The sequence below is a fragment of the Micropterus salmoides genome, unplaced genomic scaffold (genome assembly GCF_014851395.1).
Source record: "Micropterus salmoides isolate LMB-PRFRI ecotype aquatic unplaced genomic scaffold, ASM1485139v1 Ms_hic_scaffold_4209, whole genome shotgun sequence".
In the NCBI taxonomy this organism is placed as follows: Eukaryota; Metazoa; Chordata; class Actinopteri; order Centrarchiformes; family Centrarchidae; genus Micropterus; species Micropterus salmoides.
The window spans coordinates 16,469-30,267 of record NW_024043606.1 but is presented as its reverse complement, the minus strand read 5'-3'; the positions used below and the strand labels follow the sequence as shown (position 1 = coordinate 30,267).

General features: G+C 47.4%; 10 non-coding genes across 10 annotated transcripts; all 10 read left to right on the top strand.

Annotated features, from left to right (window-relative positions):
- The first annotated feature begins 595 nt into the window (after positions 1 to 595).
- Positions 596 to 667, top strand: trnag-ucc. The gene has a single exon. It is a non-coding gene; the product is annotated as a tRNA-Gly (tRNA).
- A 973-nt stretch (positions 668 to 1,640) lies between these two features.
- trnag-ucc lies at positions 1,641 to 1,712 on the top strand. The gene has a single exon. It is a non-coding gene; the product is annotated as a tRNA-Gly (tRNA).
- A 1,298-nt stretch (positions 1,713 to 3,010) lies between these two features.
- On the top strand, positions 3,011 to 3,082 carry trnag-ucc. The gene has a single exon. It is a non-coding gene; the product is annotated as a tRNA-Gly (tRNA).
- A 1,304-nt stretch (positions 3,083 to 4,386) lies between these two features.
- On the top strand, positions 4,387 to 4,457 carry trnag-ucc. The gene has a single exon. It is a non-coding gene; the product is annotated as a tRNA-Gly (tRNA).
- A 979-nt stretch (positions 4,458 to 5,436) lies between these two features.
- On the top strand, positions 5,437 to 5,508 carry trnag-ucc. Its single transcript has one exon. It is a non-coding gene; the product is annotated as a tRNA-Gly (tRNA).
- Positions 5,509 to 7,861: 2,353 nt separating this feature from the next.
- Positions 7,862 to 7,933, top strand: trnag-ucc. The gene has a single exon. It is a non-coding gene; the product is annotated as a tRNA-Gly (tRNA).
- A 983-nt stretch (positions 7,934 to 8,916) lies between these two features.
- trnag-ucc lies at positions 8,917 to 8,988 on the top strand. The gene has a single exon. It is a non-coding gene; the product is annotated as a tRNA-Gly (tRNA).
- A 1,307-nt stretch (positions 8,989 to 10,295) lies between these two features.
- Positions 10,296 to 10,367, top strand: trnag-ucc. The gene has a single exon. It is a non-coding gene; the product is annotated as a tRNA-Gly (tRNA).
- A 1,305-nt stretch (positions 10,368 to 11,672) lies between these two features.
- trnag-ucc lies at positions 11,673 to 11,744 on the top strand. Its single transcript has one exon. It is a non-coding gene; the product is annotated as a tRNA-Gly (tRNA).
- A 1,858-nt stretch (positions 11,745 to 13,602) lies between these two features.
- Positions 13,603 to 13,674, top strand: trnag-ucc. The gene has a single exon. It is a non-coding gene; the product is annotated as a tRNA-Gly (tRNA).
- The last annotated feature ends 125 nt before the right edge of the window (positions 13,675 to 13,799 follow it).

Sequence of the window (13,799 nt, the reverse complement as noted above, 5' to 3'; positions counted from 1 at the left end):
TTCATAAGATGATGTCATCCACAGTTCAGTCCTTGGCTTCCTGATGTTCTGTAAACGTCTTGGAAAAATCGATGCTCTCAGGTGGCGTTCCCATCACTCTTGAGCTCTTCGTCCACACAAGTCATGCAGCATGATAAAGTTAAAATGATTTAATCGTGTGGCTCTTCTCCACATTTCAAAGTTACGGTAACAAATAGATCGAATTCTAACAGTGAAACAAGTCATGTCACCTGGCTTGTGACTCTGAAATACAAATTATCCACAGTTTCACAGCCGTTTCGTTCACAGTGTAGGGCTTTTTGGGCCAGGGGCATGACGTGATGGACCCAGTTAGGGTTAGGGTTAGCCAATCAGCTGCAGAGTAGGGGCCTTAAAGAGACAGGACAGGACAAAAACAGACTGAGGATACGCCTAAAGAATTCGTTACATACATAGGATTTCATGGACAGTTAGTAATGCAATGATTTTGCATGTATGAGGTCCGGTTCAATCCAGTGCATCTGAATTGTGTTTTGCTGACCATCACCGTGCAGGACTCGGGGCTGTCTCAAAAAACACAAAAAAAACAAACAGCTGGAACTCTTTGCTTGCCGCAGCGATGGTGGTATAGTGGTGAGCATAGCTGCCTTCCAAGCAGTTGACCCGGGTTCGATTCCCGGCCATTGCAGGTCGTTACTTCTTGTGCAACGCTTCACCTCTGTCCAGCGATGTAGCACTGATAAAGTTAAAATTTAATCGTGTGGCTCTTCTACACATTTCAAATGTTACGGTAACAGAAGGGCTTTTGGGCCAGGGTGCATGACGTGATGGACCCGGTCAGGGTTATGGTTAGCCAGTCAGCTGCACGGTAGGGGGCCTTAAAGAGACAGGACTGTAGTATTGCGCAGTATCACACAAAGCACAAAAACAGAGTGAGGATATGCCTAAAGAATTCGTTACATACATACGATTTCATGGACAGTTAGTAATGCAATGATTTTGCATGTATTTCCGTTTCCATTCCACGGCCATGTAGTGAATATTGACCAAACAATTCATTTCATAGGATGATGTCATACACAGTTCAGTCCTTGGCTTCTGGATGTTCTGTAAGAACGTCTTGGAAAAAATCATGCACTCAGGTGGCGTTCCCATCACTCTTGAGCTCTTTCATCCCACACAAGTCATGCAGCACTGATAAAGTTAAAATGATTTAATCGTGTGGCTCTTCTCACATTTCAAATGTTACGGTAACAAATAGATCGAATTCTAACAGTGAAACAAGTCATGTCACCTGGCTTGTGACTCTGAAATACAAATTATCCACAGTTTCACAGCCGTTTCTTCACAGTGTAGGGCTTTTGGGCCAGGGTGCATGACGTGATGGACCCAGTTAGGGTTAGGGTTAGCCAATCAGCTGCAGAGTAGGGGGCCTTAAAGAGACAGGACAGGACAAAAACAGACTGAGGATACGCCTAAAGAATTCGTTACATAATAGGATTTCATGGACAGTTAGTAATGCAATGATTTTGCATGTATGAGGTCCCGGTTCAATCCAGTGCATCTGAATTGTGTTTTACTGCTGACCATCACCGTGCAGGACTCGGGCTGTCTCAAAAACCACAAAAAAACAAACAGCTGGAACTCTTTGCTTGCCTGCTGCGATGGTGGTATAGTGGTGAGCATAGCTGCCTTCCAAGCAGTTGACCCGGGTTCGATTCCCGGCCATCGCAGGTGTTACTTCTTGTGCAACGCTTCACCTCTGTCCAGCGATGTCACTCTGAAGACTTCGGGAGCTGCCTTTTAACCGGTGCAGATGCTGGTCATGAGAAGGTCGTGGGTTCGAGCCCCGGTCGTCACGGCCTTTCTGTGAGGAGTTTGCACGTTCTCGCCGTGTCTGCGTGGGTTCTCTCCGGGTGCTCCGGCTTCCTCCCACTCCAAAGACATGCGGACTAGGTTAGTTGCTGACTCTAAATTGTCCATAGGTTTGCGTGTGCCTGCTTCTTTGTCTATGTGTGGCCCTGCAATGGACAGGCGACCTGTCCAGGGGGTACCCCGCCTTTCGCCCCATGTCAGCTGGTATTGGCTCAGCCCCCGCAACCCTGTACGCAGCATAAGCGGTTGACGATGGATGGATGGAGATGCCGGTCATGGGATCAACAACCGTCTTTATGGTGATTCATTGCTGATCTAGTTGCTCGGCTGTGCATGAAGACAACTTAGGTTACAGCATAGATGAATAAAGAGTACTGGATATAACTATGAAAGTTGCTCAGGGGCGCATGAAGCCAAAAAAGTTAGACTTTGCTTGTTGAAGATTAGGCGGTCATCGCGTCTCCCTAACGCCATTGGGAGCAGTATGGCCTTCACTATCTTCGACATGGGCCCGTTCCATTCCACGGCCATGTAGTGAATATCTGACCATTTCATAAGATGATGTCATCCACAGTTCAGTCCTTGGCTTCCTGATGTTCTGTAAGAACGTCTTGGAAAAAATCGATGCTCTCAGGTGGCGTTCCCCATCACTCTTGAGCTTTTCGTCCCACACAAGTCATGCAGCACTGATAAAGTTAAAATGATTTAATCGTGTGGCTCTTCTACACATTTCAAATGTTACGGTAACAAATAGTCGAATTCTAACAGTGAAACAAGTCATATGTCACCTGGCTTGTGACTCTGAAATACAAATTATCCACAGTTCACAGCCGTTTCGTTCACAGTGTAGGGCTTTTTGGGCCAGGGTGCATGACGTGATGGACCAGTTAGGGTTAGGGTTAGCCAATCAGCTGCAGAGTAGGGGGCCTTAAAGAGACAGGACAGGACAAAAACAGACTGAGGATACGCCTAAAGAATTCGTTACATACATAGGATTTCATGGACAGTTAGTAATGCAATGATTTGCATGTATGAGGTCCCGGTTCAATCCAGTGCATCTGAATTGTGTTTTACTGCTGACCATCACCGTGCAGGACTCTGGGCTGTCTCAAAAACCACAAAAAAACAAACAGCTGGAACTCTTTGCTTGCCTGCTGCGATGGTGGTATAGTGGTGAGCATAGCTGCCTTCCAAGCAGTTGACCCGGGTTCGATTCCCGGCCATCGCAGGTTGTTACTTCTTGTGCAACGCTTCACCTCTGTCCAGCGATGTCACTCTGAAGACTCTCGGGAGCTGCCTTTTAACCGGTGCAGATGCTGGTCATGAGAAGGTCGTGGGTTCGAGCCCCGGTCGTCACGAGCCTTTCTGTGAGGAGTTTGCACGTTCTCGCCGTGTCTGCGTGGGTTCTCTCCGGGTGCTCCGGCTTCCTCCCACCCTCCAAAGACATGCGGACTAGGTTAGTTGCTGACTCTAAATTGTCCATAGGTTTGCGTGTGCCTGCTTCTTTGTCTATGTGTGGCCCTGCGATGGACAGGCGACCTGTCCAGGGGGTACCCCGCCTTTCGCCCCATGTCAGCTGGGATTGGCTCCAGCCCCCGCAACCCTGTACGCAGCATAAGCGGTTGACGATGGATGGATGGAGATGCCGGTCATGGGATCAACAACCGTCTTTATGGTGATTCATTGCTGATCTAGTTGCTCGGCTGTGCATGAAGACAACTTAGGTTACAGCATAGATGAATAAAGAGAACTGGATATAACTATGAAAGTTGCTCAGGGGCGCATGAAGCCAAAAAAGTTAGACTTTGCTTGTTGAAGATTAGGCGGTCATCGCGTCTCCCTAACGCCATTGGGAGCAGTATGGCCTTCACTATCTTCGACATGGGCCCGTTTCCATTCCACGGCCATGTAGTGAATATCTGACCATTTCATAAGATGATGTCATCCACAGTTCAGTCCTTGGCTTCCTGATGTTCTGTAAGAACGTCTTGGAAAAAATCGATGCTCTCAGGTGGCGTTCCCATCACTCTTGAGCTCTTTCGTCCCACACAAGTCATGCAGCACTGATAAAGTTAAAATGATTTAATCGTGTGGCTCTTCTCCACATTTCAAATGTTACGGTAACAAATAGATCGAATTCTAACAGTGAAACAAGTCATGTCACCTGGCTTGTGACTCTGAAATACAAATTATCCACAGTTTCACAGCCGTTTCGTTCACAGTGTAGGGCTTTTGGGCCAGGGTGCATGACGTGATGGACCCAGTTAGGGTTAGGGTTAGCCAATCAGCTGCAGAGTAGGGGGCCTTAAAGAGACAGGACAGGACAAAAACAGACTGAGGATACGCCTAAAGAATTCGTTACATACATAGGATTTCATGGACAGTTAGTAATGCAATGATTTTGCATGTATGAGGTCCCGGTTCAATCCAGTGCATCTGAATTGTGTTTTACTGCTGACCATCACCGTGCAGGACTCGGGCTGTCTCAAAAACACAAAAAAACAAACAGCTGGAAATCTTTGCTTGCCGGCAGCGATGGTGGTATAGTGGTGAGCATAGCTGCCTTCCAAGCAGTTGACCCGGGTTCGATTCCCGGCCATGCAGGTCGTTACTTCTTGTGCAACGCTTCACCTCTGTCCAGCGATGTAGCACTGATAAAGTTAAAATGATTTAATCGTGTGGCTTCTACACATTTCAAATGTTACGGTAACAGAAGGGCTTTTTGGGCCAGGGTGCATGACGTGATGGACCCGGTCAGGGTTATGGTTAGCCAGTCAGCTGCACGGTAGGGGGCCTTAAAGAGACAGGACTGTAGTATTGCGCAGTATCACACAAAGCACAAAAACAGAGTGAGGATATGCCTAAAGAATTCGTTACATACATACGATTTCATGGACAGTTAGTAATGCAATGATTTTGCATGTATTTCCGTTTCCATTCCACGGCCATGTAGTGAATATCTGACCAAACAATTCATTTCATAGGATGATGTCATACACAGTTCAGTCCTTGGCTTCTGGATGTTCTGTAAGAACGTCTTGGAAAAAATCATGCACTCAGGTGGCGTTTCCCATCACTCTTGAGCTCTTTCATCCCACACAAGTCATGCAGCACTGATAAAGTTAAAATGATTTAATCGTGTGGCTCTTCTAGACATTTCAAATGTTACGGTAACAAATAGATCGAATTCTAACAGTGAAACAAGTCATGTCACCTGGCTTGTGACTCTGAATACAAATTATCCACAGTTTCACAGCCGTTTCTTTCACAGTGTAGGGCTTTTTGGGCCAGGGTGCATGACGTGATGGACCCAGTTAGGGTTAGGGTTAGCCAATCAGCTGCAGAGTAGGGGGCCTTAAAGAGACAGGACAGGACAAAAACAGACTGAGGATACGCCTAAAGAATTCGTTACATACATAGGATTTCATGGACAGTTAGTAATGCAATGATTTTGCATGTATGAGGTCCCGGTTCAATCCAGTGCATCTGAATTGTGTTTTACTGCTGACCATCACCGTGCAGGACTCTGGGCTGTCTCAAAAACCACAAAAAAACAAACAGCTGGAACTTTGCTTGCCTGCTGCGATGGTGGTATAGTGGTGAGCATAGCTGCCTTCCAAGCAGTTGACCCGGGTTCGATTCCCGGCCATCGCAGGTTGTTACTTCTTGTGCAACGCTTCACCTCTGTCCAGCGATGTCACTCTGAAGACTCTCGGGAGCTGCCTTTTAACCGGTGCAGATGCTGGTCATGAGAAGGTCGTGGGTTCGAGCCCCGGTCGTCACGGCCTTTCTGTGAGGAGTTTGCACGTTCTCGCCGTGTCTGCGTGGGTTCTCTCCGGGTGCTCCGGCTTCCTCCCACCCTCCAAAGACATGCGGACTAGGTTAGTTGCTGACTCTAAATTGTCCATAGGTTTGCGTGTGCCTGCTTCTTTGTCTATGTGTGGCCCTGCGATGGACAGGCGACCTGTCCAGGGGGTACCCCGCCTTTCGCCCCATGTCAGCTGGATTGGCTCCAGCCCCCGCAACCCTGTACGCAGCATAAGCGGTTGACGATGGATGGATGGAGATGCCGGTCATGGGATCAACAACCGTCTTTATGGTGATTCATTGCTGATCTAGTTGCTCGGCTGTGCATGAAGACAACTTAGGTTACAGCATAGATGAATAAAGAGTACTGGATATAACTATGAAAGTTGCTCAGGGGCGCATGAAGCCAAAAAAGTTAGACTTTGCTTGTTGAAGATTAGGCGGTCATCGCGTCTCCCTAACGCCATTGGGAGCAGTATGGCCTTCACTATCTTCGACATGGGCCCGTTTCCATTCCACGGCCATGTAGTGAATATCTGACCATTTCATAAGATGATGTCATCCACAGTTCAGTCCTTGGCTTCCTGATGTTCTGTAAGAACGTCTTGGAAAAAATCGATGCTCTCAGGTGGCGTTCCCCATCACTCTTGAGCTCTTTCGTCCCACACAAGTCATGCAGCACTGATAAAGTTAAAATGATTTAATCGTGTGGCTCTTCTCCACATTTCAAATGTTACGGTAACAAATAGATCGAATTCTAACAGTGAAACAAGTCATGTCACCTGGCTTGTGACTCTGAAATACAAATTATCCACAGTTTCACAGCCGTTTCGTTCACAGTGTAGGGCTTTTTGGGCCAGGGTGCATGACGTGATGGACCCAGTTAGGGTTAGGGTTAGCCAATCAGCTGCAGAGTAGGGGGCCTTAAAGAGACAGGACAGGACAAAAACAGACTGAGGATACGCCTAAAGAATTCGTTACATACATAGGATTTCATGGACAGTTAGTAATGCAATGATTTTGCATGTATGAGGTCCCGGTTCAATCCAGTGCATCTGAATTGTGTTTACTGCTGACCATCACCGTGCAGGACTCGGGGCTGTCTCAAAAAACACAAAAAAACAAACAGCTGGAAATCTTGCTTGCCGGCAGCGATGGTGGTATAGTGGTGAGCATAGCTGCTTCCAAGCAGTTGACCCGGGTCGATCCCGGCCATGCAGGTGTTACTTCTTGTGCAACGCTTCACCTCTGTCCAGCGATGTAGCACTGATAAAGTTAAAATGATTTAATCGTGTGGCTCTTCTACACATTTCAAATGTTACGGTAACAGAAGGGCTTTTTGGGCCAGGGTGCATGACGTGATGGACCCGGTCAGGGTTATGGTTAGCCAGTCAGCTGCACGGTAGGGGGCCTTAAAGAGACAGGACTGTAGTATTGCGCAGGTATCACACAAAGCACAAAAACAGAGTGAGGATATGCCTAAAGAATTCGTTACATACATACGATTTCATGGACAGTTAGTAATGCAATGATTTTGCATGTATTTCCGTTTCCATTCCACGGCCATGTAGTGAATATCTGACCAAACAATTCATTTCATAGGATGATGTCATACACAGTTCAGTCCTTGGCTTCTGGATGTCTGTAAGAACGTCTTGGAAAAAATCATGCACTCAGGTGGCGTTTCCCATCACTCTTGAGCTCTTTCATCCCACACAAGTCATGCAGCACTGATAAAGTTAAAATGATTTAATCGTGTGGCTCTTCTCCACATTTCAAATGTTACGGTAACAAATAGATCGAATTCTAACAGTGAAACAAGTCATGTCACCTGGCTTGTGACTCTGAAATACAAATTATCCACAGTTTCACAGCCGTTTCGTTCACAGTGTAGGGCTTTTTGGGCCAGGGTGCATGACGTGATGGACCCAGTTAGGGTTAGGGTTAGCCAATCAGCTGCAGAGTAGGGGGCCTTAAAGAGACAGGACAGGACAAAAACAGACTGAGGATACGCCTAAAGAATTCGTTACATACATAGGATTTCATGGACAGTTAGTAATGCAATGATTTTGCATGTATGAGGTCCCGGTTCAATCCAGTGCATCTGAATTGTGTTTTACTGCTGACCATCACCGTGCAGGACTCGGGGCTGTCTCAAAAACACAAAAAAACAAACAGCTGGAACTCTTGCTTGCCTGCAGCGATGGTGGTATAGTGGTGAGCATAGCTGCCTTCCAAGCAGTTGACCCGGGTTCGATTCCCGGCCATTGCAGGTGTTACTTCTTGTGCAACGCTTCACCTCTGTCCAGCGATGTGGCACTGATAAAGTTAAAATGATTTAATCGTGTGGCTCTTCTACACATTTCAAATGTTACGGTAACAGAAGGGCTTTTTGGGCCAGGGTGCATGACGTGATGGACCCGGTCAGGGTTATGGTTAGCCAGTCAGCTGCACGGTAGGGGGCCTTAAAGAGACAGGACTGTAGTATTGCGCAAGTATCACACAAAGCACAAAAACAGAGTGAGGATATGCCTAAAGAATTCGTTACATACATACGATTTCATGGACAGTTAGTAATGCAATGATTTGCATGTATTTCCGTTTCCATTCCACGGCCATGTAGTGAATATCTGACCAAACAATTCATTTCATAGGATGATGTCATACACAGTTCAGTCCTTGGCTTCTGGATGTTCTGTAAGAACGTCTTGGAAAAAATCATGCACTCAGGTGGCGTTTCCCATCACTCTTGAGCTCTTTCATCCCACACAAGTCATGCAGCACTGATAAAGTTAAAATGATTTAATCGTGTGGCTCTTCTACACATTTCAAATGTTACGGTAACAAATAGATCGAATTCTAACAGTGAAACAAGTCATGTCACCTGGCTTGTGACTCTGAAATACAAATTATCCACAGTTTCACAGCCGTTTCGTTCACAGTGTAGGGCTTTTTGGGCCAGGGTGCATGACGTGATGGACCCAGTTAGGGTTAGGGTTAGCCAATCAGCTGCAGAGTAGGGGGCCTTAAAGAGACAGGACAGGACAAAAACAGACTGAGGATACGCCTAAAGAATTCGTTACATACATAGGATTTCATGGACAGTTAGTAATGCAATGATTTTGCATGTATGAGGTCCCGGTTCAATCCAGTGCATCTGAATTGTGTTTTACTGCTGACCATCACCGTGCAGGACTCTGGGCTGTCTCAAAAACCACAAAAAAACAAACAGCTGGAACTCTTTGCTTGCCTGCTGCGATGGTGGTATAGTGGTGAGCATAGCTGCCTTCCAAGCAGTTGACCCGGGTTCGATTCCCGGCCATCGCAGGTGGTTTCTTCTTGTGCAACGCTTCACCTCTGTCCAGCGATGTCACTCTGAAGACTCTCGGGAGCTGCCTTTTAACCGGTGCAGATGCTGGTCATGAGAAGGTCGTGGGTTCGAGCCCGGTCGTCACGGGGAGTCTTTCTGTGAGGAGTTTGCACGTTCTCGCCGTGTCTGCGTGGGTTCTCTCCGGGTGCTCCGGCTTCCTCCCACCCTCCAAAGACATGCGGACTAGGTTAGTTGCTGACTCTAAATTGTCCATAGGTTTGCGTGTGCCTGCTTCTTTGTCTATGTGTGGCCCTGCAATGGACAGGCGACCTGTCCAGGGGGTACCCCGCCTTTCGCCCCATGTCAGCTGGTATTGGCTCCAGCCCCCGCAACCCTGTACGCAGCATAAGCGGTTGACGATGGATGGATGGAGATGCGGTCATGGGATCAACAACCGTCTTTATGGTGATTCATTGCTGATCTAGTTGCTCGGCTGTGCATGAAGACAACTTAGGTTACAGCATAGATGAATAAAGAGAACTGGATATAACTATGAAAGTTGCTCAGGGGCGCATGAAGCCAAAAAAGTTAGACTTTGCTTGTTGAAGATTAGGCGGTCATCGCGTCTCCCTAACGCCATTGGGAGCAGTATGGCCTTCACTATCTTCGACATGGGCCCGTTTCCATTCCACGGCCATGTAGTGAATATCTGACCATTTCATAAGATGATGTCATCCACAGTTCAGTCCTTGGCTTCCTGATGTTCTGTAAGAACGTCTTGGAAAAAATCGATGCTCTCAGGTGGCGTTCCCATCACTCTTGAGCTCTTTCGTCCCACACAAGTCATGCAGCACTGATAAAGTTAAAATGATTTAATCGTGTGCTCTTCTCCACATTTCAAATGTTACGGTAACAAATAGATCGAATTCTAACAGTGAAACAAGTCATGTCACCTGGCTTGTGACTCTGAAATACAAATTATCCACAGTTTCACAGCCGTTTCGTTCACAGTGTAGGGCTTTTTGGGCCAGGGTGCATGACGTGATGGACCCAGTTAGGGTTAGGGTTAGCCAATCAGCTGCAGAGTAGGGGGCCTTAAAGAGACAGGACAGGACAAAAACAGACTGAGGATACGCCTAAAGAATTCGTTACATACATAGGATTTCATGGACAGTTACTAATGCAATGATTTTGCATGTATGAGGTCCCGGTTCAATCCAGTGCATCTGAATTGTGTTTTACTGCTGACCATCACCGTGCAGGACTCGGGGCTGTCTCAAAAAACACAAAAAAACAAACAGCTGGAACTCTTTGCTTGCCTGCTGCGATGGTGGTATAGTGGTGAGCATAGCTGCCTTCCAAGCAGTTGACCCAGGTTCGATTCCCGGCCATCGCAGGTTGTTACTTCTTGTGCAACGCTTCACCTCTGTCCAGCGATGTCACTCTGAAGACTCTCGGGAGCTGCCTTTTAACCGGTGCAGATGCTGGTCATGAGAAGGTCGTGGGTTCGAGCCCCGGTCGTCACGGCCTTTCTGTGAGGAGTTTGCACGTTCTCGCCGTGTCTGCGTGGGTTCTCTCCGGGTGCTCCGGCTTCCTCCCACCCTCCAAAGACATGCGGACTAGGTTAGTTGCTGACTCTAAATTGTCCATAGGTTTGCGTGTGCCTGCTTCTTTGTCTATGTGTGGCCCTGCAATGGACAGGCGACCTGTCCAGGGGGTACCCGCCTTTCGCCCCATGTCAGCTGGTATTGGCTCCAGCCCCCGCAACCCTGTACGCAGCATAAGCGGTTGACGATGGATGGATGGAGATGCCGGTCATGGGATCAACAACCGTCTTTATGGTGATTCATTGCTGATCTAGTTGCTCGGCTGTGCATGAAGACAACTTAGGTTACAGCATAGATGAATAAAGAGTACTGGATATAACTATGAAAGTTGCTCAGGGGCGCATGAAGCCAAAAAGTTAGACTTTGCTTGTTGAAGATTAGGCGGTCATCGCGTCTCCCTAACGCCATTGGGAGCAGTATGGCCTTCACTATCTTCGACATGGGCCCGTTTCCATTCCACGGCCATGTAGTGAATATCTGACCATTTCATAAGATGATGTCATCCACAGTTCAGTCCTTGGCTTCCTGATGTTCTGTAAGAACGTCTTGGAAAAAATCGATGCTCTCAGGTGGCGTTCCCCATCACTCTTGAGCTCTTTCGTCCCACACAAGTCATGCAGCACTGATAAAGTTAAAATGATTTAATCGTGTGGCTCTTCTCCACATTTCAAATGTTACGGTAACAAATAGGTCGAATTCTAACAGTGAAACAAGTCATGTCACCTGGCTTGTGACTCTGAAATACAAATTATCCACAGTTTCACAGCCGTTTCGTTCACAGTGTAGGGCTTTTTGGGCCAGGGTGCATGACGTGATGGACCCAGTTAGGGTTAGGGTTAGCCAATCAGCTGCAGAGTAGGGGGCCTTAAAGAGACAGGACAGGACAAAAACAGACTGAGGATACGCCTAAAGAATTCGTTACATACATAGGATTCATGGACAGTTAGTAATGCAATGATTTTGCATGTATGAGGTCCCGGTTCAATCCAGTGCATCTGAATTGTGGTTTTACTGCTGACCATCACCGTGCAGGACTCTGGGCTGTCTCAAAAACCACAAAAAAACAAACAGCTGGAACTCTTTGCTTGCCTGCTGCGATGGTGGTATAGTGGTGAGCATAGCTGCCTTCCAAGCAGTTGACCCGGGTTCGATTCCCGGCCATCGCAGGTTGTTACTTCTTGTGCAACGCTTCACTCTGTCCAGCGATGTCACTCTGAAGACTCTCGGGAGCTGCCTTTTAACCGGTGCAGATGCTGGTCATGAGAAGGTCGTGGGTTCGAGCCCCGGTCGTCACGGCCTTCTGTGAGGAGTTTGCACGTTTCGCCGTGTCTGCGTGGGTTCTCTCCGGGTGCTCCGGCGTCCTCCCACCCTCCAAAGACATGCGGACTAGGTTAGTTGCTGACTCTAAATTGTCCATAGGTTTGCGTGTGCCTGCTTCTTTGTCTATGTGTGGCCCTGCAATGGACAGGCGACCTGTCCAGGGGGTACCCCGCCTTTCGCCCCATGTCAGCTGGTATTGGCTCCAGCCCCCGCAACCCTGTACGCAGCATAAGCGGTTGACGATGGATGGATGGAGATGCCGGTCATGGGATCAACAACCGTCTTTATGGTGATTCATTGCTGATCTAGTTGCTCGGCTGTGCATGAAGACAACTTAGGTTACAGCATAGATGAATAAAGAGAACTGGATATAACTATGAAAGTTGCTCAGGGGCGCATGAAGCCAAAAAAGTTAGACTTTGCTTGTTGAAGATAGGCGGTCATCGCGTCTCCTAACGCCATTGGGAGCAGTATGGCCTTCACTATCTTCGACATGGGCCCGTTTCCATTCCACGGCCATGTAGTGAATATCTGACCATTTCATAAGATGATGTCATCCACAGTTCAGTCCTTGGCTTCCTGATGTTCTGTAAGAACGTCTTGGAAAAAATCGATGCTCTCAGGTGGCGTTCCCCATCACTCTTGAGCTCTTTCGTCCCACACAAGTCATGCAGCACTGATAAAGTTAAAATGATTTAATCGTGTGGCTCTTCTCCACATTTCAAATGTTACGGTAACAAATAGATCGAATTCTAACAGTGAAACAAGTCATGTCACCTGGCTTGTGACTCTGAAATACAAATTATCCACAGTTTCACAGCCGTTTCGTTCACAGTGTAGGGCTTTTTGGGCCAGGGTGCATGACGTGATGGACCCGGTCAGGGTTATGGTTAGCCAGTCAGCTGCACGGTAGGGGGCCTTAAAGAGACAGGACTGTAGTATTGCGCAAGTATCACACAAAGCACAAAACAGAGTGAGGATATGCCTAAAGAATTCGTTACATACATATGATTTCATGGACAGTTAGTAATGCAATGATTTTGCATGTATTTCCGTTTCCATTCCACGGCCATGTAGTGAATATCTGACCAAACAATTCATTTCATAGGATGATGTCATACACAGTTCAGTCCTTGGCTTCTGGATGTTCTGTAAGAACGTCTTGGAAAAAATCATGCACTCAGGTGGCGTTTCCCATCACTCTTGAGCTCTTTCGTCCCACACAAGTCATGCAGCACTGATAAAGTTAAAATGATTAATCGTGTGGCTCTTCTAGACATTTCAAATGTTACGGTAACAAATAGATCGAATTCTAACAGTGAAACAAGTCATGTCACCTGGCTTGTGACTCTGAAATACAAATTATCCACAGTTTCACAGCCGTTTCTTCACAGTGTAGGGCTTTTTGGGCCAGGGTGCATGACGTGATGGACCCAGTTAGGGTTAGGGTTAGCCAATCAGCTGCAGAGTAGGGGGCCTTAAAGAGACAGGACAGGACAAAAACAGACTGAGGATATGCCTAAAGAATTCGTTACATACATAGGATTTCATGGACAGTTAGTAATGCAATGATTTTGCATGTATGAGGTCCCGGTTCAATCCAGTGCATCTGAATTGTTTTACTGCTGACCATCACCGTGCAGGATCTGGGCTGTCTCAAAAACCACAAAAAAACAAACAGCTGGAACTCTTTGCTTGCCTGCTGCGATGGTGGTATAGTGGTGAGCATAGCTGCCTTCCAAGCAGTTGACCCGGGTTCGATTCCCGGCCATCGCAGGTTGTTACTTCTTGTGCAACGCTTCACCTCTGTCCAGCGATGTCACTCTGAAGACTCTCGGGAGCTGCCTTTTAACCGGTGCAGATGCTGGTCATGAGAAGGTCGTGGGTTCGAGCCCCGGTCG